This window comes from Hyperolius riggenbachi, chromosome 7, assembly GCF_040937935.1.
Source record: "Hyperolius riggenbachi isolate aHypRig1 chromosome 7, aHypRig1.pri, whole genome shotgun sequence".
In the NCBI taxonomy this organism is placed as follows: Eukaryota; Metazoa; Chordata; class Amphibia; order Anura; family Hyperoliidae; genus Hyperolius; species Hyperolius riggenbachi.
The window spans coordinates 32,012,411-32,034,338 of NC_090652.1; the positions used below are offsets into that span (position 1 = coordinate 32,012,411).

General features: G+C 41.4%; 25 non-coding genes across 25 annotated transcripts; all 25 read right to left on the reverse strand.

Moving 5' to 3' along the window:
- Positions 1 to 3,737: 3,737 nt before the first annotated feature.
- On the reverse strand, positions 3,738 to 3,809 carry TRNAC-GCA (transfer RNA cysteine (anticodon GCA)). Its single transcript has one exon. It is a non-coding gene; the product is annotated as a tRNA-Cys (tRNA).
- Positions 3,810 to 4,381: 572 nt separating this feature from the next.
- On the reverse strand, positions 4,382 to 4,453 carry TRNAC-GCA (transfer RNA cysteine (anticodon GCA)). The gene has a single exon. It is a non-coding gene; the product is annotated as a tRNA-Cys (tRNA).
- A 723-nt stretch (positions 4,454 to 5,176) lies between these two features.
- Positions 5,177 to 5,248, reverse strand: TRNAC-GCA (transfer RNA cysteine (anticodon GCA)). The gene has a single exon. It is a non-coding gene; the product is annotated as a tRNA-Cys (tRNA).
- Positions 5,249 to 5,819: 571 nt separating this feature from the next.
- On the reverse strand, positions 5,820 to 5,891 carry TRNAC-GCA (transfer RNA cysteine (anticodon GCA)). The gene has a single exon. It is a non-coding gene; the product is annotated as a tRNA-Cys (tRNA).
- Positions 5,892 to 6,614: 723 nt separating this feature from the next.
- On the reverse strand, positions 6,615 to 6,686 carry TRNAC-GCA (transfer RNA cysteine (anticodon GCA)). Its single transcript has one exon. It is a non-coding gene; the product is annotated as a tRNA-Cys (tRNA).
- A 723-nt stretch (positions 6,687 to 7,409) lies between these two features.
- TRNAC-GCA (transfer RNA cysteine (anticodon GCA)) lies at positions 7,410 to 7,481 on the reverse strand. The gene has a single exon. It is a non-coding gene; the product is annotated as a tRNA-Cys (tRNA).
- A 723-nt stretch (positions 7,482 to 8,204) lies between these two features.
- TRNAC-GCA (transfer RNA cysteine (anticodon GCA)) lies at positions 8,205 to 8,276 on the reverse strand. Its single transcript has one exon. It is a non-coding gene; the product is annotated as a tRNA-Cys (tRNA).
- Positions 8,277 to 8,999: 723 nt separating this feature from the next.
- On the reverse strand, positions 9,000 to 9,071 carry TRNAC-GCA (transfer RNA cysteine (anticodon GCA)). The gene has a single exon. It is a non-coding gene; the product is annotated as a tRNA-Cys (tRNA).
- Positions 9,072 to 9,643: 572 nt separating this feature from the next.
- Positions 9,644 to 9,715, reverse strand: TRNAC-GCA (transfer RNA cysteine (anticodon GCA)). The gene has a single exon. It is a non-coding gene; the product is annotated as a tRNA-Cys (tRNA).
- A 723-nt stretch (positions 9,716 to 10,438) lies between these two features.
- Positions 10,439 to 10,510, reverse strand: TRNAC-GCA (transfer RNA cysteine (anticodon GCA)). Its single transcript has one exon. It is a non-coding gene; the product is annotated as a tRNA-Cys (tRNA).
- A 723-nt stretch (positions 10,511 to 11,233) lies between these two features.
- On the reverse strand, positions 11,234 to 11,305 carry TRNAC-GCA (transfer RNA cysteine (anticodon GCA)). The gene has a single exon. It is a non-coding gene; the product is annotated as a tRNA-Cys (tRNA).
- A 723-nt stretch (positions 11,306 to 12,028) lies between these two features.
- On the reverse strand, positions 12,029 to 12,100 carry TRNAC-GCA (transfer RNA cysteine (anticodon GCA)). The gene has a single exon. It is a non-coding gene; the product is annotated as a tRNA-Cys (tRNA).
- Positions 12,101 to 12,823: 723 nt separating this feature from the next.
- Positions 12,824 to 12,895, reverse strand: TRNAC-GCA (transfer RNA cysteine (anticodon GCA)). The gene has a single exon. It is a non-coding gene; the product is annotated as a tRNA-Cys (tRNA).
- Positions 12,896 to 13,618: 723 nt separating this feature from the next.
- Positions 13,619 to 13,690, reverse strand: TRNAC-GCA (transfer RNA cysteine (anticodon GCA)). The gene has a single exon. It is a non-coding gene; the product is annotated as a tRNA-Cys (tRNA).
- Positions 13,691 to 14,262: 572 nt separating this feature from the next.
- TRNAC-GCA (transfer RNA cysteine (anticodon GCA)) lies at positions 14,263 to 14,334 on the reverse strand. Its single transcript has one exon. It is a non-coding gene; the product is annotated as a tRNA-Cys (tRNA).
- Positions 14,335 to 15,059: 725 nt separating this feature from the next.
- TRNAC-GCA (transfer RNA cysteine (anticodon GCA)) lies at positions 15,060 to 15,131 on the reverse strand. Its single transcript has one exon. It is a non-coding gene; the product is annotated as a tRNA-Cys (tRNA).
- A 572-nt stretch (positions 15,132 to 15,703) lies between these two features.
- Positions 15,704 to 15,775, reverse strand: TRNAC-GCA (transfer RNA cysteine (anticodon GCA)). The gene has a single exon. It is a non-coding gene; the product is annotated as a tRNA-Cys (tRNA).
- A 723-nt stretch (positions 15,776 to 16,498) lies between these two features.
- On the reverse strand, positions 16,499 to 16,570 carry TRNAC-GCA (transfer RNA cysteine (anticodon GCA)). The gene has a single exon. It is a non-coding gene; the product is annotated as a tRNA-Cys (tRNA).
- A 723-nt stretch (positions 16,571 to 17,293) lies between these two features.
- On the reverse strand, positions 17,294 to 17,365 carry TRNAC-GCA (transfer RNA cysteine (anticodon GCA)). Its single transcript has one exon. It is a non-coding gene; the product is annotated as a tRNA-Cys (tRNA).
- Positions 17,366 to 18,088: 723 nt separating this feature from the next.
- TRNAC-GCA (transfer RNA cysteine (anticodon GCA)) lies at positions 18,089 to 18,160 on the reverse strand. The gene has a single exon. It is a non-coding gene; the product is annotated as a tRNA-Cys (tRNA).
- Positions 18,161 to 18,883: 723 nt separating this feature from the next.
- On the reverse strand, positions 18,884 to 18,955 carry TRNAC-GCA (transfer RNA cysteine (anticodon GCA)). The gene has a single exon. It is a non-coding gene; the product is annotated as a tRNA-Cys (tRNA).
- Positions 18,956 to 19,678: 723 nt separating this feature from the next.
- TRNAC-GCA (transfer RNA cysteine (anticodon GCA)) lies at positions 19,679 to 19,750 on the reverse strand. Its single transcript has one exon. It is a non-coding gene; the product is annotated as a tRNA-Cys (tRNA).
- Positions 19,751 to 20,322: 572 nt separating this feature from the next.
- Positions 20,323 to 20,394, reverse strand: TRNAC-GCA (transfer RNA cysteine (anticodon GCA)). Its single transcript has one exon. It is a non-coding gene; the product is annotated as a tRNA-Cys (tRNA).
- A 725-nt stretch (positions 20,395 to 21,119) lies between these two features.
- Positions 21,120 to 21,191, reverse strand: TRNAC-GCA (transfer RNA cysteine (anticodon GCA)). The gene has a single exon. It is a non-coding gene; the product is annotated as a tRNA-Cys (tRNA).
- Positions 21,192 to 21,763: 572 nt separating this feature from the next.
- Positions 21,764 to 21,835, reverse strand: TRNAC-GCA (transfer RNA cysteine (anticodon GCA)). The gene has a single exon. It is a non-coding gene; the product is annotated as a tRNA-Cys (tRNA).
- Positions 21,836 to 21,928: the final 93 nt, after the last annotated feature.

Consider the following 21,928-nt stretch of genomic DNA (forward strand, 5'->3'; position numbering starts at 1 on the left):
CCGCAGGGTCAGGGGAACTGCAGCAGGTTCCTCCGATCCTCTGCCATCCTCCGGCACACCTGGCCAAACCCCCCGCCTCAGCAGCAGCGTGAAGGCCCGCCACTGCCAAGCGCTGCTGCACTTGGTCAGCCTTGGGAAGACCAAGCTGACGGCAACCCATGTGTTGGCCAAACTCCAGGAGCAGGAGAGGATTTGGCTGACCCCCAGAGGCCTCAGAGTCGGAGAGGTGGTGGCCGACAATGGGGCCAATTTGGTTGCCGCAATAGACAGGGGAAACCTGACCCACATCCCCTGTCTTGCCCACGTGCTGAACCTGGTGGTGCAAAAGTTCTTGCGCACCTACCAGGGGATGGGCGAACTGCTGGAAACGGCAAGGAACGTTGTGCGTCACTTCCGGCGCTCGGCTGCAGCCTGTGCGAGCCTGGAAGACGTGCAAAAGGAGCTGGATCTGCCACGCCATCGGCTGATCCTTGACGTTCCGACTCGCTGAAACTCCACCCTGGCGATGTTGGAGCGTCTGGTTGAACAGAAGCACGCTGTCAACCAGTACCTTGCCCTGGCCACTGTTTCCGCCGCTCAGAGAAGGGACAAGACCAGCAACATCCCGTCCATCGTCCCCGATGATGACTGGAGGCACATGCATCAGGTGTGCTTAGTGCTGGCTCCCTTTCTGCAGGCCACTAACATGGTGAGCAGGGACCATGCTATGGTCTGCGAGTGGGTGCCCCTGGTTTGTCTGCTGAACAGGGCCCTCGATGCTTTGCTGGAACAGGGAGCGGCAGCCTTGGACCAGCAGGAGCGGCAAGCAGCTGCACAGTCCACCTCTGAGGGGGAGGAGGAGGAGGACTTGGTGGAGGTCCCTGACCTTGCTGCTGATGAGGGGGAGCAGCACAGTGCAGCTGAGTTGGTGCGGGGGTGGAGAGAGGATGAGGCTGACGAGGCAGAGGAGGAGGATGAGGACAGCAGCACTGCCGTCGATGTGCCAGCAGACGTGGCCCGCCTCTTCCCAATGGCAGCGCACATGCTGACGTGCCTGCGCAGGGACCCCAGGGTGATCCAGATGAAGCAGAGGGAGGACATCTGGATCAGCATGATGTTGGACCCACGCCTCAAGGGGAAGTTGAGCCAGTTCCTGCCGCCTGCAGGAGGAGACCCAGCGCAACAAATAAGGAGCTTGCAGCAGGCCCTTGTTGAGCGCTTGGAGGAAGCCTTCCCCCAGCCTTCCACCCCCACTGTCCAGCAGCCAGCACAGAGGCAGCAGCAGGTGCCTGCATCCAGCAGCAGCAAGCGCCCCACAGACCTGCTGTCTCTCAGCCACGAGCTCTACAGGACTGTAGAGGCTCCGGCAGCAGTGACTAGAGAGGAGGTGCATGCAGCAGCATCCTCCTCCGGTCACAGCCAGCGCCTGACCCGCATGGTGGCTGACTACATGGGGTCCTACAGCGGGCTTGACAGCGATGCCCCTGTTGATCCCATGGAGTATTGGGTCAAGCGCCTGGAGATCTGGAGCGAGCTGGCGCAGTACGCCCTGGAAGTGCTGTCCTGCCCCCCTTCCAGCGTGCTGTCCGAGCGCTGCTTCAGTGCAGCTGGTGGCGTGGTCACCGAGAAACGCTCACGTCTGTCTCACAAGTCTGTGGACAGACTGACGTTTCTCAAGATGAACCAGGCGTGGGTGGAAGGCGAGTTCCTGGCCCCTGTTGTCGGCGAGAGGGGGACATGAACTGGCTAAGAACCATCGTTAATGTGCCTTACCACCCTTTACCACCTCCTGGCTCCTGCTCACTAAGCCAGCCTGGTTCACTTTGACTATTACGTCGCCTGCAGCCACACATTTTACACCTACAGTGGGCTGCTGTGTGCTGCTGCTGCTGTCTGTCTGTGTTTCCCACCGCCAGGGTACACAGATTTACCTTCTGCTGCCACTCTGCCACCAGCTATTACGTCAAAAAATAGCTATATATCTGTGTAATTGGTTGTAAAACCAAAACTACAAAACCATTACAAAAAAAGGTTTAATTTTTCTGAGGTGCCCGGGTTGAAAACTGTGTTGTCCCAGTTGTGTATTGGACACAATGTGGGCTGCACGACCGCTGTCTGGGACCTCCTGTTGTGTTTATTTACGGCCTGGTATCACCGCTAGGTACCAGGGCTATTATGTCACGCTGTCTACCTGCTGCCACACTCACACTACTCCTCCATTACTCCTGCTGCTGCTGTCTGTCTGTGTTTCCCACTGCCAGGGTACACAGAATTACCTTCTGCTGCCACACTGCCACCAGCTATTACGTCAAACAATAGCTGCTCACATAATTACTCCTCCATTCCTCCTCCTGCTGCTGCTGCTGTCTGTCTGTGTTTCCCACCGCCAGGGTACACAGATTTACCTTCTGCTGCCACTCTGCCACCAGCTATTACGTCAAACAATAGCTATATATCTGTGTAATTGGTTGTAAAACCAAAACTACAAAACCATTACAAAAAAAGGTTTAATTTTTCTGAGGTGCCCGGGTTGAAAACTGTGTTGTCCCAGTTGTGTATTGGACACAATGTGGGCTGCACGACCGCTGTCTGGGACCTCCTGTTGTGTTTATTTACAGCCCTGGTATCACCGCTAGGTACCAGGGCTATTATGTCACGCTGCCTGCCTCATTGACTGCATGCTGCCACACACTCATCCTCCTCCTCCTGCTGCTGAATTTACCTCCTGCTGTCTGTGTGTTTTCACTGCCAGGGAGCACATACAATGCGCTTCCAACATGCGTGCGCCACCAGCTATTTGTTGTTACGCTCAAAAATAGCTGCATTTCTTTAAAAAAAAAAATGAAAAGAGAAATAAGTGAAGAAGAAGAAGACGATATAGGAGAAGATGAAGAAGAAGAAGATGAAGAAGAAGAAGATGAAGAAGAAGAAGAAGAAGATGAAGAAGAAGAAGAAGAAGAAGAAGAAGAAGAAGAAGAAGAAGAAGAAGAAGAAGAAGAAGAAGAAGAAGATGAAGAAGATGAAGATGAAGAAGATGAAGAAGAAGATGAAGAAGATGAAGAAGATGAAGAAGATGAAGAAGAAGAAGATGAAGAAGATAAAGATGAAGAAGATGAAGAAGAAGATGAAGAAGATGAAGATGAAGAAGATGAAGAAGATGAAGAAGAAGATGAAGAAGATGAAGATGAAGAAGATGAAGAAGAAGAAGATGAAGAAGAAGAAGAAGAAGACAATATAGAAGAAGAAGAAGAAGATATAGAAGAAGAAGAAGAAGATATAGAAGATAAAGAAGAAGAAGAAGAAGAAGTATATACAGTACTGAACAAAATTCTGGACACAACTTCTCTTTTCACCTTTTTTTTTTTAAAGGAACATCCCCACATAATCACTTGCTGTTGTTACTTGGAAAAAAATATGTTTCTTGCATCATTCACCCTCAAAACAAGTGTTGGGAAGCTATTTAAGGCCAATTCGAATAGTCAGCTCGAATAATGAGCTCGAATACCGACTCGAATAGTGAGCTCGAAGTCCGAGGTCGAATCGAATAGTAAAATTTATTCGACTCGAATATTCGACTGACCTCGAATAATTTACTATTCGAATTCGACCAAACTCGAATTTTAAAAAGGGGTATTTGAGCACCACTATTCTGCAGCATAACGGGATATTTTGATTAACGTAGTTCTCTTTATTACTGCCTTGAGAGTATTGGTTTATGTAAAGAGTTTAGAGAAAGAGCAAAGAGCTAGATCATGTCAAGGGGGCACTCGGATTTGAACCAAGGACCTCTCGATCTGCAGTCGAATGCTCTACCACTGAGCTATACCCCCACACTCTGTTCAGCTTTTCTGACCATTTTAAATAGTTTCTCTCATGTAGTCCATGAAAGCATTTCAAGCGTTAACTTGGAGTTTGTTAAGGTTGGACAGAGTTAAATGATAACTCTTAGAGACTAGAGATGGTCAATGAGACAGTAATAAATCCAGGTTGCATGCAAATTGAATTAATATTGTAGGCAGCTTGGAAATGCGTTAATCGTCAGGAAGTGCATTAGACCCCAGCACATGTGTATTTGGCAGCAGATGTAGAAGCCCAAAGTTCTTCTGCTTTGCTAATTTGAGTGGAGGACTTACATTGTAGACATTTTGTAGCTTTTGCTGTTCTTTTGCAGGATCCTTTAAAATACGTATGGAAAGAAAAAACAAATTTACTTTGGCTATGTAAAGAAAAGAACACTTCAGAAATGTGGCTGCTTGGAGGGAGCATGTGAACTTTCACCAAGTTACTACGATTCTGCAGCATAACGGGATATTTTGATTAACGTAGTTCTCTTTATTACTGCCTTGAGAGTATTTGTTTATGTAAAGAGTTTAGAGAAAGAGCAAAGAGCTAGATCATATCAAGGGGGCACTCGGATTTGAACCAAGGACCTCTCGATCTGCAGTCGAATGCTCTACCACTGAGCTATACCCCCACGCTCTGTTCACCTTTTCTGACCATTTTAAATAGTTTCTCTCATGTAGTCCATGAAAGCATTTCAAGCGTTAACTTGGAGTTTGTTAAGGTTGGACAGAGTTAAATGATAACTCTTAGAGACTAGAGATGGTCAATGAGACAGTAATAAATCCAGGTTGCATGCAAATTGAATTAATATTGTAGGCAGCTTGGAAATGCGTTAATCGTCAGGAAGTGTATTTGAATGTCCCACTTCCATGACGCTCACAATTTGCATAATAATCTGCATGAAAGCTAGAATGATGAGCATGTTACAGACCATGGCCGCAAGAGACACTTTCGTCAGACCCAGAAACTTCTCATTCTGCAGTTGCCATTTCTGCCACTGCATTAGACCCCAGCACATGTGTATTTGGCAGCAGATGTAGAAGCCCAAAGTTCTTCTGTTTTGCTAATTTGAGTGGAGGACTTACATTGTAGACATTTTGTAGCTTTTGCTGTTCCTTTGCAGGATCCTTTAAAATACGTATGGAAAGAAAAACCAAATTTACTTTGGATATGTAAAGAAAAGAACACTTCAGATATGTGGTTGCTTGGAGGGAGCATGTGAACTTTCACCAAGTTACTACGATTCTGCAGCATAACGGGATATTTTGATTATTGTAGTTCTCTTTATTACTGCCTTGAGAGTATTGGTTTATGTAAAGAGGTTAGAGAAAGAGCAAAAAGCTAGATCATGTCAAGGGGGCACTCGGATTTGAACCAAGGACCTCTCGATCTGCAGTCAAATGCTCTACCACTGAGCTATACCCCCACGCTCTGTTCAGCTTTTCTGACCATTTTAATAGTTTCTCTCATGTAGTCCATGAAAGCATTTCAAGCGTTAACTTGGAGTTTGTTAAGGTTGGACAGAGTTAAATGATAACTCTTAGAGACTAGAGATGGTCAATGAGACAGTAATAAATCCAGGTTGCATGCAAATCGAATTAATATTGTAGGCAGCTTGGAAATGCGTTAATCGTCAGGAAGTGCATTAGACCCCAGCACATGTGTATTTGGCAGCAGATGTAGAAGCCCAAAGTTCTTCTGCTTTGCTAATTTGAGTGGAGGACTTACATTGTAGACATTTTTTAGCTTTTGCTGTTCTTTTGCAGGATCCTTTAAAATACGTATGGAAAGAAAAAACAAATTTACTTTGGCTATGTAAAGAAAAGAACACTTCAGAAATGTGGCTGCTTGGAGGGAGCATGTGAACTTTCACCAAGTTACTACGATTCTGCAGCATAACGGGATATTTTGATTAACGTAGTTCTCTTTATTACTGCCTTGAGAGTATTGGTTTATGTAAAGAGTTTAGAGAAAGAGCAAAGAGCTAGATCATGTCAAGGGGGCACTCGGATTTGAACCAAGGACCTCTCGATCTGCAGTCGAATGCTCTACCACTGAGCTATACCCCCACGCTCTGTTCACCTTTTCTGACCATTTTAAATAGTTTCTCTCATGTAGTCCATGAAAGCATTTCAAGCGTTAACTTGGAGTTTGTTAAGGTTGGACAGAGTTAAATGATAACTCTTAGAGACTAGAGATGGTCAATGAGGCAGTAATAAATCCAGGTTGCATGCAAATTGAATTAATATTGTAGGCAGCTTGGAAATGCGTTAATCGTCAGGAAGTGTATTTGAATGTCCCACTTCCATGACGCTCACAATTTGCATAATAATCTGCATGAAAGCTAGAATGATGAGCATGTTACGGACCATGGCCGCAAGAGACAGTTTCGTCAGACCCAGAAACTTCTCATTCTGCAGTTGCCATTTCTGCCACTGCATTAGACCCCAGCACATGTGTATTTGGCAGCAGATGTAGAAGCCAAAAGTTCTTCTGTTTTGCTAATTTGAGTGGAGGACTTACATTGTAGACATTTTGTAGCTTTTGCTGTTCTTTTGCAGGATCCTTTAAAATACGTATGGAAAGAAAAACCAAATTTACTTTGGATATGTAAAGAAAAGAACACTTCAGATATGTGGTTGCTTGGAGGGAGCATGTGAACTTTCACCAAGTTACTACGATTCTGCAGCATAACGGGATATTTTGATTATTGTAGTTCTCTTTATTACTGCCTTGAGAGTATTGGTTTATGTAAAGAGATTAGAGAAAGAGCAAAAAGCTAGATCATGTCAAGGGGGCACTCAGATTTGAACCAAGGACCTCTCAATCTGCAGTCGAATGCTCTACCACTGAGCTATACCCCCACGCTCTGTTCTGCTTTTCTGACCATTTTAAATAGTTTCTCTCATGTAGTCCATGAAAACATTTCAAGAGTTAACTTGGAGTTTGTTAAGGTTGGACAGAGTTAAATGATAACTCTTAGAGACTAGAGATGGTCAATGAGACAGTAATAAATCCAGGTTGCATGCAAATTGAATTAATATTGTAGGCAGCTTGGAAATGCGTTAATCGTCAGGAAGTGTATTTGAATGTCCCACTTCCATGACGCTCACAATTTGCATAATAATCTGCATGAAAGATAGAATGATTAGCATGTTACGGACCATGGCCGCAAGAGACTCTTTCGTCAGACCCAGAAACTTCTCATTCTGCAGTTGCCATTTCTGCCACTGCATTAGACCCCAGCACATGTGTATTTGGCAGCAGATGTAGAAGCCCAAAGTTCTTCTGCTTTGCTAATTTGAGTGGAGGACTTACATTGTAGACATTTTGTAGCTTTTGCTGTTCATTTGCAGGATCCTTTAAAATACGTATGGAAAGAAAAAACAAATTTACTTTGGCTATGTAAAGAAAAGAACACTTCAGAAATGTGGCTGCTTGGAGGGAGCATGTGAACTTTCACCAAGTTACTATGATTCTGCAGCATAACGGGATATTTTGATTAACGTAGTTCTCTTTATTACTGCCTTGAGAGTATTGGTTTATGTAAAGAGTTTAGAGAAAGAGCAAAGAGCTAGATCATGTCAAGGGGGCACTCGGATTTGAACCAAGGACCTCTTGATCTGCAGTCGAATGCTCTACCACTGAGCTATACCCCCACGCTCTGTTCACCTTTTCTGACCATTTTAAATAGTTTCTCTCATGTAGTCCATGAAAGCATTTCAAGCGTTAACTTGGAGTTTGTTAAGGTTGGACAGAGTTAAATGATAACTCTTAGAGACTAGAGATGGTCAATGAGGCAGTAATAAATCCAGGTTGCATGCAAATTGAATTAATATTGTAGGCAGCTTGGAAATGCGTTAATCGTCAGGAAGTGTATTTGAATGTCCCACTTCCATGACGCTCACAATTTGCATAATAATCTGCATGAAAGCTAGAATGATGAGCATGTTACGGACCATGGCCGCAAGAGACAGTTTCGTCAGACCCAGAAACTTCTCATTCTGCAGTTGCCATTTCTGCCACTGCATTAGACCCCAGCACATGTGTATTTGGCAGCAGATGTAGAAGCCAAAAGTTCTTCTGTTTTGCTAATTTGAGTGGAGGACTTACATTGTAGACATTTTGTAGCTTTTGCTGTTCTTTTGCAGGATCCTTTAAAATACGTATGGAAAGAAAAACCAAATTTACTTTGGATATGTAAAGAAAAGAACACTTCAGATATGTGGTTGCTTGGAGGGAGCATGTGAACTTTCACCAAGTTACTACGATTCTGCAGCATAACGGGATATTTTGATTATTGTAGTTCTCTTTATTACTGCCTTGAGAGTATTGGTTTATGTAAAGAGATTAGAGAAAGAGCAAAAAGCTAGATCATGTCAAGGGGGCACTCGGATTTGAACCAAGGACCTCTCGATCTGCAGTCGAATGCTCTACCACTGAGCTATACCCCCACGCTCTGTTCAGCTTTTCTGACCATTTTAAATAGTTTCTCTCATGTAGTCCATGAAAACATTTCAAGCGTTAACTTGGAGTTTGTTAAGGTTGGACAGAGTTAAATGATAACTCTTAGAGACTAGAGATGGTCAATGAGACAGTAATAAATCCAGGTTGCATGCAAATTGAATTAATATTGTAGGCAGCTTGGAAATGCGTTAATCGTCAGGAAGTGTATTTGAATGTCCCACTTCCATGACGCTCACAATTTGCATAATAATCTGCATGAAAGATAGAATGATTAGCATGTTACGGACCATGGCCGCAAGAAACTCTTTCGTCAGACCCAGAAACTTCTCATTCTGCAGTTGCCATTACTGCCACTGCATTAGACCCCAGCACATGTGTATTTGGCAGCAGATGTAGAAGCCCAAAGTTCTTCTGCTTTGCTAATTTGAGTGGAGGACTTACATTGTAGACATTTTGTAGCTTTTGCTGTTCATTTGCAGGATCCTTTAAAATACGTATCGAAAAAAAAAACAAATTTACTTTGGGTATGTAAAGAAAAGAACACTTCAGAAATGTGGTTGCTTGGAGGGAGCATGTGAAATTTCACCAAGTTACTACGATTCTGCAGCATAACGGGATATTTTGATTATTGTAGTTCTCTTTATTACTGCCTTGAGAGTATTGGTTTATGTAAAGAGATTAGAGAAAGAGCAAAGAACTACATCATATCAAGGGGGCACTCGGATTTGAACCAAGGACCTCTCGATCTGCAGTCAAATGCTCTACCACTGAGCTATACCCCCACGCTCTGTTCAGCTTTTCTGACCATTTTAAATAGTTTCTCTCATGTAGTCCATGAAAACATTTCAGGCGTTAACTTGGAGTTTGTTAAGGTTGGACAGAGTTAAATGATAACTCTTAGAGACTAGAGATGGTCAATGAGACAGTAAGAAATCCAGGTTGCATGCAAATTGAATTAATATTGTAGGCAGCTTGGAAATGCGTTAATCGTCAGGAAGTGCATTAGACCCCAGCACATGTGTATTTGGCAGCAGATGTAGAAGCCCAAAGTTCTTCTGCTTTGCTAATTTGAGTGGAGGACTTACATTGTAGACATTTTGTAGCTTTTGCTGTTCTTTTGCAGGATCCTTTAAAATACGTATGGAAAGAAAAAACAAATTTACTTTGAATATGTAGAGAAAAGAACACTTCAGAAATGTGGTTGCTTGGAGGGAGCATGTGAACTTTCACCAAGTTACTACGATTCTGCAGCATAACGGGATATTTTGATTAACGTAGTTCTCTTTATTACTGCCTTGAGAGTATTGGTTTATGTAAAGAGTTTAGAGAAAGAGCAAAGAGCTAGATCATATCAAGGGGGCACTCGGATTTGAACCAATGACCTCTCGATCTGCAGTCGAATGCTCTACCACTGAGCTATACCCCCACACTCTGTTCAGCTTTTCTGACCATTTTAAATAGTTTCTCTCATGTAGTCCATGAAAGCATTTCAAGCGTTAACTTGGAGTTTGTTAAGGTTGGACAGAGTTAAATGATAACTCTTAGAGACTAGAGATGGTCAATGAGACAGTAATAAATCCAGGTTGCATGCAAATTGAATTAATATTGTAGGCAGCTTGGAAATGCGTTAATCGTCAGGAAGTGTATTTGAATGTCCCACTTCCATGACGCTCACAATTTGCATAATAATCTGCATGAAAGATAGAATGATTAGCATGTTACGGACCATGGCCGCAAGAGACTCTTTCGTCAGACCCAGAAACTTCTCATTCTGCAGTTGCCATTTCTGCCACTGCATTAGACCCCAGCACATGTGTATTTGGCAGCAGATGTAGAAGCCAAAAGTTCTTCTGTTTTGCTAATTTGAGTGGACAACTTACATTGTAGACATTTTGTAGCTTTTGCTGTTCTTTTGCAGGATCCTTTAAAATACGTATGGAAAGAAAAACCAAATTTACTTTGGATATGTAAAGAAAAGAACACTTCAGATATGTGGTTGCTTGGAGGGAGCATGTGAACTTTCACCAAGTTACTACGATTCTGCAGCATAACGGGATATTTTGATTATTGTAGTTCTCTTTATTACTGCCTTGAGAGTATTGGTTTATGTAAAGAGATTAGAGAAAGAGCAAAGAGCTAGATCATATCAAGGGAGCACTCGGATTTGAACCAAGGACCTCTCGATCTGCAGTCGAATGCTCTACCACTGAGCTATACCCCCACGCTCTGTTCACCTTTTCTGACCATTTTAAATAGTTTCTCTCATGTAGTCCATGAAAGCATTTCAAGCGTTAACTTGGAGTTTGTTAAGGTTGGACAGAGTTAAATGATAACTCTTAGAGACTAGAGATGGTCAATGAGGCAGTAATAAATCCAGGTTGCATGCAAATTGAATTAATATTGTAGGCAGCTTGGAAATGCGTTAATCGTCAGGAAGTGTATTTGAATGTCCCACTTCCATGACGCTCACAATTTGCATAATAATCTGCATGAAAGCTAGAATGATGAGCATGTTACGGACCATGGCCGCAAGAGACAGTTTCGTCAGACCCAGAAACTTCTCATTCTGCAGTTGCCATTTCTGCCACTGCATTAGACCCCAGCACATGTGTATTTGGCAGCAGATGTAGAAGCCAAAATTTCTTCTGTTTTGCTAATTTGAGTGGAGGACTTACATTGTAGACATTTTGTAGCTTTTGCTGTTCTTTTGCAGGATCCTTTAAAATACGTATGGAAAGAAAAACCAAATTTACTTTGGATATGTAAAGAAAAGAACACTTCAGATATGTGGTTGCTTGGAGGGAGCATGTGAACTTTCACCAAGTTACTACGATTCTGCAGCATAACGGGATATTTTGATTATTGTAGTTCTCTTTATTACTGCCTTGAGAGTATTGGTTTATGTAAAGAGATTAGAGAAAGAGCAAAAAGCTAGATCATGTCAAGGGGGCACTCAGATTTGAACCAAGGACCTCTCGATCTGCAGTCGAATGCTCTACCACTGAGCTATACCCCCACGCTCTGTTCAGCTTTTCTGACCATTTTAAATAGTTTCTCTCATGTAGTCCATGAAAACATTTCAAGCGTTAACTTGGAGTTTGTTAAGGTTGGACAGAGTTAAATGATAACTCTTAGAGACTAGAGATGGTCAATGAGACAGTAATAAATCCAGGTTGCATGCAAATTGAATTAATATTGTAGGCAGCTTGGAAATGCGTTAATCGTCAGGAAGTGTATTTGAATGTCCCACTTCCATGACGCTCACAATTTGCGTAATAATCTGCATGAAAGATAGAATGATTAGCATGTTACGGACCATGGCCGCAAGAGACTCTTTCGTCAGACCCAGAAACTTCTCATTCTGCAGTTGCCATTTCTGCCACTGCATTAGACCCCAGCACATGTGTATTTGGCAGCAGATGTAGAAGCCCAAAGTTCTTCTGCTTCGCTAATTTGAGTGGAGGACTTACATTGTAGACATTTTGTAGCTTTTGCTGTTCATTTGCAGGATCCTTTAAAATACGTATGGAAAGAAAAACCAAATTTACTTTGGCTATGTAAAGAAAAGAACACTTCAGAAATGTGGCTGCTTGGAGGGAGCATGTGAACTTTCACCAAGTTACTACGATTCTGCAGCATAACGGGATATTTTGATTAACGTAGTTCTCTTTATTACTGCCTTGAGAGTATTGGTTTATGTAAAGAGTTTAGAGAAAGAGCAAAGAGCTAGATCATGTCAAGGGGGCACTCGGATTTGAACCAAGGACCTCTCGATCTGCAGTCGAATGCTCTACCACTGAGCTATACCCCCACGCCCTGTTCACCTTTTCTGACCATTTTAAATAGTTTCTCTCATGTAGTCCATGAAAGCATTTCAAGCGTTAACTTGGAGTTTGTTAAGGTTGGACAGAGTTAAATGATAACTCTTAGAGACTAGAGATGGTCAATGAGGCAGTAATAAATCCAGGTTGCATGCAAATTGAATTAATATTGTAGGCAGCTTGGAAATGCGTTAATCGTCAGGAAGTGTATTTGAATGTCCCACTTCCATGACGCTCACAATTTGCATAATAATCTGCATGAAAGCTAGAATGATGAGCATGTTACGGACCATGGCCGCAAGACACAGTTTCGTCAGACCCAGAAACTTCTCATTCTGCAGTTGCCATTTCTGCCACTGCATTAGACCCCAGCACATGTGTATTTGGCAGCAGATGTAGAAGCCAAAAGTTCTTCTGTTTTGCTAATTTGAGTGGAGGACTTACATTGTAGACATTTTGTAGCTTTTGCTGTTCTTTTGCAGGATCCTTTAAAATACGTATGGAAAGAAAAACCAAATTTACTTTGGATATGTAAAGAAAAGAACACTTCAGATATGTGGTTGCTTGGAGGGAGCATGTGAACTTTCACCAAGTTACTACGATTCTGCAGCATAACGGGATATTTTGATTATTGTAGTTCTCTTTATTACTGCCTTGAGAGTATTGGTTTATGTAAAGAGATTAGAGAAAGAGCAAAAAGCTAGATCATGTCAAGGGGGCACTCGGATTTGAACCAAGGACCTCTCGATCTGCAGTCGAATGCTCTACCACTGAGCTATACCCCCACGCTCTGTTCAGCTTTTCTGACCATTTTAAATAGTTTCTCTCATGTAGTCCATGAAAACATTTCAAGCGTTAACTTGGAGTTTGTTAAGGTTGGACAGAGTTAAATGATAACTCTTAGAGACTAGAGATGGTCAATGAGACAGTAATAAATCCAGGTTGCATGCAAATTGAATTAATATTGTAGGCAGCTTGGAAATGCGTTAATCGTCAGGAAGTGTATTTGAATGTCCCACTTCCATGACGCTCACAATTTGCATAATAATCTGCATGAAAGATAGAATGATTAGCATGTTACGGACCATGGCCGCAAGAAACTCTTTCGTCAGACCCAGAAACTTCTCATTCTGCAGTTGCCATTACTGCCACTGCATTAGACCCCAGCACATGTGTATTTGGCAGCAGATGTAGAAGCCCAAAGTTCTTCTGCTTTGCTAATTTGAGTGGAGGACTTACATTGTAGACATTTTGTAGCTTTTGCTGTTCATTTGCAGGATCCTTTAAAATACGTATCGAAAAAAAAAACAAATTTACTTTGGGTATGTAAAGAAAAGAACACTTCAGAAATGTGGTTGCTTGGAGGGAGCATGTGAAATTTCACCAAGTTACTACGATTCTGCAGCATAACGGGATATTTTGATTATTGTAGTTCTCTTTATTACTGCCTTGAGAGTATTGGTTTATGTAAAGAGATTAAAGAAAGAGCAAAGAACTAGATCATATCAAGGGGGCACTCGGATTTGAACCAAGGACCTCTCGATCTGCAGTCAAATGCTCTACCACTGAGCTATACCCCCACGCTCTGTTCAGCTTTTCTGACCATTTTAAATAGTTTCTCTCATGTAGTCCATGAAAACATTTCAGGCGTTAACTTGGAGTTTGTTAAGGTTGGACAGAGTTAAATGATAACTCTTAGAGACTAGAGATGGTCAATGAGACAGTAAGAAATCCAGGTTGCATGCAAATTGAATTAATATTGTAGGCAGCTTGGAAATGCGTTAATCGTCAGGAAGTGCATTAGACCCCAGCACATGTGTATTTGGCAGCAGATGTAGAAGCCCAAAGTTCTTCTGCTTTGCTAATTTGAGTGGAGGACTTACATTGTAGACATTTTGTAGCTTTTGCTGTTCTTTTGCAGGATCCTTTAAAATACGTATGGAAAGAAAAAACAAATTTACTTTGAATATGTAAAGAAAAGAACACTTCAGAAATGTGGTTGCTTGGAGGGAGCATGTGAACTTTCACCAAGTTACTACGATTCTGCAGCATAACGGGATATTTTGATTAACGTAGTTCTCTTTATTACTGCCTTGAGAGTATTGGTTTATGTAAAGAGTTTAGAGAAAGAGCAAAGAGCTAGATCATATCAAGGGGGCACTCGGATTTGAACCAATGACCTCTCGATCTGCAGTCGAATGCTCTACCACTGAGCTATACCCCCACACTCTGTTCAGCTTTTCTGACCATTTTAAATAGTTTCTCTCATGTAGTCCATGAAAGCATTTCAAGCGTTAACTTGGAGTTTGTTAAGGTTGGACAGAGTTAAATGATAACTCTTAGAGACTAGAGGTGGTCAATGAGACAGTAATAAATCCAGGTTGCATGCAAATTGAATTAATATTGTAGGCAGCTTGGAAATGCGTTAATCGTCAGGAAGTGTATTTGAATGTCCCACTTCCATGACGCTCACAATTTGCATAATAATCTGCATGAAAGATAGAATGATTAGCATGTTACGGACCATGGCCGCAAGAGACTCTTTATCGTCAGACCCAGAAACTTCTCATTCTGCAGTTGCCATTTCTGCCACTGCATTAGACCCCAGCACATGTGTATTTGGCAGCAGATGTAGAAGCCAAAAGTTCTTCTGTTTCGCTATTTTGAGTGGAGAACTTACATTGTAGACATTTTGTAGCTTTTGCTGTTCTTTTGCAGGATCCTTTAAAATACGTATGGAAAGAAAAACCAAATTTACTTTGGATATGTAAAGAAAAGAACACTTCAGATATGTGGTTGCTTGGAGGGAGCATGTGAACTTTCACCAAGTTACTACGATTCTGCAGCATAACGGGATATTTTGATTATTGTAGTTCTCTTTATTACTGCCTTGAGAGTATTGGTTTATGTAAAGAGATTAGAGAAATGGCAAAGAGCTAGATCATATCAAGGGGGCACTCGGATTTGAACCAAGGACCTCTCGATCTGCAGTCGAATACTCTACCACTGAGCTATACCCCCACGCTCTGTTCAGCTTTTCTGACCATTTTAAATAGTTTCTCTCATGTAGTCCATGAAAACATTTCAAGCGTTAACTTGGAGTTTGTTAAGGTTGGACAGAGTTAAATGATAACTCTTAGAGACTAGAGATGGTCAATGAGACAGTAAGAAATCCAGGTTGCATGCAAATTGAATTAATATTGTAGGCAGCTTGGAAATGCGTTAATCGTCAGGAAGTGCATTAGACCCCAGCACATGTGTATTTGGCAGCAGATGTAGAAGCCCAAAGTTCTTCTGCTTTGCTAATTTGAGTGGAGGACTTACATTGTAGACATTTTGTAGCTTTTGCTGTTCTTTTGCAGGATCCTTTAAAATACGTATGGAAAGAAAAAACAAATTTACTTTGAATATGTAGAGAAAAGAACACTTCAGAAATGTGGTTGCTTGGAGGGAGCATGTGAACTTTCACCAAGTTACTACGATTCTGCAGCATAACGGGATATTTTGATTAACGTAGTTCTCTTTATTACTGCCTTGAGAGTATTGGTTTATGTAAAGAGTTTAGAGAAAGAGCAAAGAGCTAGATCATATCAAGGGGGCACTCGGATTTGAACCAATGACCTCTCGATCTGCAGTCGAATGCTCTACCACTGAGCTATACCCCCACACTCTGTTCAGCTTTTCTGACCATTTTAAATAGTTTCTCTCATGTAGTCCATGAAAGCATTTCAAGCGTTAACTTGGAGTTTGTTAAGGTTGGACAGAGTTAAATGATAACTCTTAGAGACTAGAGATGGTCAATGAGACAGTAATAAATCCAGGTTGCATGCAAATTGAATTAATATTGTAGGCAGCTTGGAAATGCGTTAATCGTCAGGAAGTGTATTTGAATGTCCCACTTCCATGACGCTCACAATTTGCATAATAATCTGCATGAAAGATAGAATGATTAGCATGTTACGGACCATGGCCGCAAGAGACTCTTTCGTCAGACCCAGAAACTTCTCATTCTGCAGTTGCCATTTCTGCCACTGCATTAGACCCCAGCACATGTGTATTTGGCAGCAGATGTAGAAGCCAAAAGTTCTTCTGTTTTGCTAATTTGAGTGGACAACTTACATTGTAGACATTTTGTAGCTTTTGCTGTTCTTTTGCAGGATCCTTTAAAATACGTATGGAAAGAAAAACCAAATTTACTTTGGATATGTAAAGAAAAGAACACTTCAGATATGTGGTTGCTTGGAGGGAGCATGTGAACTTTCACCAAGTTACTACGATTCTGCAGCATAACGGGATATTTTGATTATTGTAGTTCTCTTTATTACTGCCTTGAGAGTATTGGTTTATGTAAAGAGATTAGAGAAAGAGCAAAGAGCTAGATCATATCAAGGGAGCACTCGGATTTGAACCAAGGACCTCTCGATCTGCAGTCGAATGCTCTACCACTGAGCTATACCCCCACGCTCTGTTCACCTTTTCTGACCATTTTAAATAGTTTCTCTCATGTAGTCCATGAAAGCATTTCAAGCGTTAACTTGGAGTTTGTTAAGGTTGGACAGAGTTAAATGATAACTCTTAGAGACTAGAGATGGTCAATGAGGCAGTAATAAATCCAGGTTGCATGCAAATTGAATTAATATTGTAGGCAGCTTGGAAATGCGTTAATCGTCAGGAAGTGTATTTGAATGTCCCACTTCCATGACGCTCACAATTTGCATAATAATCTGCATGAAAGCTAGAATGATGAGCATGTTACGGACCATGGCCGCAAGAGACAGTTTCGTCAGACCCAGAAACTTCTCATTCTGCAGTTGCCATTTCTGCCACTGCATTAGACCCCAGCACATGTGTATTTGGCAGCAGATGTAGAAGCCAAAATTTCTTCTGTTTTGCTAATTTGAGTGGAGGACTTACATTGTAGACATTTTGTAGCTTTTGCTGTTCTTTTGCAGGATCCTTTAAAATACGTATGGAAAGAAAAACCAAATTTACTTTGGATATGTAAAGAAAAGAACACTTCAGATATGTGGTTGCTTGGAGGGAGCATGTGAACTTTCACCAAGTTACTACGATTCTGCAGCATAACGGGATATTTTGATTATTGTAGTTCTCTTTATTACTGCCTTGAGAGTATTGGTTTATGTAAAGAGATTAGAGAAAGAGCAAAAAGCTAGATCATGTCAAGGGGGCACTCAGATTTGAACCAAGGACCTCTCGATCTGCAGTCGAATGCTCTACCACTGAGCTATACCCCCACGCTCTGTTCAGCTTTTCTGACCATTTTAAATAGTTTCTCTCATGTAGTCCATGAAAACATTTCAAGCGTTAACTTGGAGTTTGTTAAGGTTGGACAGAGTTAAATGATAACTCTTAGAGACTAGAGATGGTCAATGAGACAGTAATAAATCCAGGTTGCATGCAAATTGAATTAATATTGTAGGCAGCTTGGAAATGCGTTAATCGTCAGGAAGTGTATTTGAATGTCCCACTTCCATGACGCTCACAATTTGCGTAATAATCTGCATGAAAGATAGAATGATTAGCATGTTACGGACCATGGCCGCAAGAGACTCTTTCGTCAGACCCAGAAACTTCTCATTCTGCAGTTGCCATTTCTGCCACTGCATTAGACCCCAGCACATGTGTATTTGGCAGCAGATGTAGAAGCCCAAAGTTCTTCTGCTTCGCTAATTTGAGTGGAGGACTTACATTGTAGACATTTTGTAGCTTTTGCTGTTCATTTGCAGGATCCTTTAAAATACGTATGGAAAGAAAAACCAAATTTACTTTGGCTATGTAAAGAAAAGAACACTTCAGAAATGTGGCTGCTTGGAGGGAGCATGTGAACTTTCACCAAGTTACTACGATTCTGCAGCATAACGGGATATTTTGATTAACGTAGTTCTCTTTATTACTGCCTTGAGAGTATTGGTTTATGTAAAGAGTTTAGAGAAAGAGCAAAGAGCTAGATCATGTCAAGGGGGCACTCGGATTTGAACCAAGGACCTCTCGATCTGCAGTCGAATGCTCTACCACTGAGCTATACCCCCACGCCCTGTTCACCTTTTCTGACCATTTTAAATAGTTTCTCTCATGTAGTCCATGAAAGCATTTCAAGCGTTAACTTGGAGTTTGTTAAGGTTGGACAGAGTTAAATGATAACTCTTAGAGACTAGAGATGGTCAATGAGGCAGTAATAAATCCAGGTTGCATGCAAATTGAATTAATATTGTAGGCAGCTTGGAAATGCGTTAATCGTCAGGAAGTGTATTTGAATGTCCCACTTCCATGACGCTCACAATTTGCATAATAATCTGCATGAAAGCTAGAATGATGAGCATGTTACGGACCATGGCCGCAAGACACAGTTTCGTCAGACCCAGAAACTTCTCATTCTGCAGTTGCCATTTCTGCCACTGCATTAGACCCCAGCACATGTGTATTTGGCAGCAGATGTAGAAGCCAAAAGTTCTTCTGTTTTGCTAATTTGAGTGGAGGACTTACATTGTAGACATTTTGTAGCTTTTGCTGTTCTTTTGCAGGATCCTTTAAAATACGTATGGAAAGAAAAACCAAATTTACTTTGGATATGTAAAGAAAAGAACACTTCAGATATGTGGTTGCTTGGAGGGAGCATGTGAACTTTCACCAAGTTACTACGATTCTGCAGCATAACGGGATATTTTGATTATTGTAGTTCTCTTTATTACTGCCTTGAGAGTATTGGTTTATGTAAAGAGATTAGAGAAAGAGCAAAAAGCTAGATCATGTCAAGGGGGCACTCGGATTTGAACCAAGGACCTCTCGATCTGCAGTCGAATGCTCTACCACTGAGCTATACCCCCACGCTCTGTTCAGCTTTTCTGACCATTTTAAATAGTTTCTCTCATGTAGTCCATGAAAACATTTCAAGCGTTAACTTGGAGTTTGTTAAGGTTGGACAGAGTTAAATGATAACTCTTAGAGACTAGAGATGGTCAATGAGACAGTAATAAATCCAGGTTGCATGCAAATTGAATTAATATTGTAGGCAGCTTGGAAATGCGTTAATCGTCAGGAAGTGTATTTGAATGTCCCACTTCCATGACGCTCACAATTTGCATAATAATCTGCATGAAAGATAGAATGATTAGCATGTTACGGACCATGGCCGCAAGAAACTCTTTCGTCAGACCCAGAAACTTCTCATTCTGCAGTTGCCATTACTGCCACTGCATTAGACCCCAGCACATGTGTATTTGGCAGCAGATGTAGAAGCCCAAAGTTCTTCTGCTTTGCTAATTTGAGTGGAGGACTTACATTGTAGACATTTTGTAGCTTTTGCTGTTCATTTGCAGGATCCTTTAAAATACGTATCGAAAAAAAAAACAAATTTACTTTGGGTATGTAAAGAAAAGAACACTTCAGAAATGTGGTTGCTTGGAGGGAGCATGTGAAATTTCACCAAGTTACTACGATTCTGCAGCATAACGGGATATTTTGATTATTGTAGTTCTCTTTATTACTGCCTTGAGAGTATTGGTTTATGTAAAGAGATTAAAGAAAGAGCAAAGAACTAGATCATATCAAGGGGGCACTCGGATTTGAACCAAGGACCTCTCGATCTGCAGTCAAATGCTCTACCACTGAGCTATACCCCCACGCTCTGTTCAGCTTTTCTGACCATTTTAAATAGTTTCTCTCATGTAGTCCATGAAAACATTTCAGGCGTTAACTTGGAGTTTGTTAAGGTTGGACAGAGTTAAATGATAACTCTTAGAGACTAGAGATGGTCAATGAGACAGTAAGAAATCCAGGTTGCATGCAAATTGAATTAATATTGTAGGCAGCTTGGAAATGCGTTAATCGTCAGGAAGTGCATTAGACCCCAGCACATGTGTATTTGGCAGCAGATGTAGAAGCCCAAAGTTCTTCTGCTTTGCTAATTTGAGTGGAGGACTTACATTGTAGACATTTTGTAGCTTTTGCTGTTCTTTTGCAGGATCCTTTAAAATACGTATGGAAAGAAAAAACAAATTTACTTTGAATATGTAAAGAAAAGAACACTTCAGAAATGTGGTTGCTTGGAGGGAGCATGTGAACTTTCACCAAGTTACTACGATTCTGCAGCATAACGGGATATTTTGATTAACGTAGTTCTCTTTATTACTGCCTTGAGAGTATTGGTTTATGTAAAGAGTTTAGAGAAAGAGCAAAGAGCTAGATCATATCAAGGGGGCACTCGGATTTGAACCAATGACCTCTCGATCTGCAGTCGAATGCTCTACCACTGAGCTATACCCCCACACTCTGTTCAGCTTTTCTGACCATTTTAAATAGTTTCTCTCATGTAGTCCATGAAAGCATTTCAAGCGTTAACTTGGAGTTTGTTAAGGTTGGACAGAGTTAAATGATAACTCTTAGAGACTAGAGGTGGTCAATGAGACAGTAATAAATCCAGGTTGCATGCAAATTGAATTAATATTGTAGGCAGCTTGGAAATGCGTTAATCGTCAGGAAGTGTATTTGAATGTCCCACTTCCATGACGCTCACAATTTGCATAATAATCTGCATGAAAGATAGAATGATTAGCATGTTACGGACCATGGCCGCAAGAGACTCTTTATCGTCAGACCCAGAAACTTCTCATTCTGCAGTTGCCATTTCTGCCACTGCATTAGACCCCAGCACATGTGTATTTGGCAGCAGATGTAGAAGCCAAAAGTTCTTCTGTTTCGCTATTTTGAGTGGAGAACTTACATTGTAGACATTTTGTAGCTTTTGCTGTTCTTTTGCAGGATCCTTTAAAATACGTATGGAAAGAAAAACCAAATTTACTTTGGATATGTAAAGAAAAGAACACTTCAGATATGTGGTTGCTTGGAGGGAGCATGTGAACTTTCACCAAGTTACTACGATTCTGCAGCATAACGGGATATTTTGATTATTGTAGTTCTCTTTATTACTGCCTTGAGAGTATTGGTTTATGTAAAGAGATTAGAGAAATGGCAAAGAGCTAGATCATATCAAGGGGGCACTCGGATTTGAACCAAGGACCTCTCGATCTGCAGTCGAATACTCTACCACTGAGCTATACCCCCACGCTCTGTTCAGCTTTTCTGACCATTTTAAATAGTTTCTCTCATGTAGTCCATGAAAACATTTCAAGCGTTAACTTGGAGTTTGTTAAGGTTGGACAGAGTTAAATGATAACTCTTAGAGACTAGAGATGGTCAATGAGACAGTAAGAAATCCAGGTTGCATGCAAATTGAATTAATATTGTAGGCAGCTTGGAAATGCGTTAATCGTCAGGAAGTGCATTAGACCCCAGCACATGTGTATTTGGCAGCAGATGTAGAAGCCCAAAGTTCTTCTGCTTTGCTAATTTGAGTGGAGGACTTACATTGTAGACATTTTGTAGCTTTTGCTGTTCTTTTGCAGGATCCTTTAAAATACGTATGGAAAGAAAAAACAAATTTACTTTGAATATGTAGAGAAAAGAACACTTCAGAAATGTGGTTGCTTGGAGGGAGCATGTGAACTTTCACCAAGTTACTACGATTCTGCAGCATAACGGGATATTTTGATTAACGTAGTTCTCTTTATTACTGCCTTGAGAGTATTGGTTTATGTAAAGAGTTTAGAGAAAGAGCAAAGAGCTAGATCATATCAAGGGGGCACTCGGATTTGAACCAATGACCTCTCGATCTGCAGTCGAATGCTCTACCACTGAGCTATACCCCCACACTCTGTTCAGCTTTTCTGACCATTTTAAATAGTTTCTCTCATGTAGTCCATGAAAGCATTTCAAGCGTTAACTTGGAGTTTGTTAAGGTT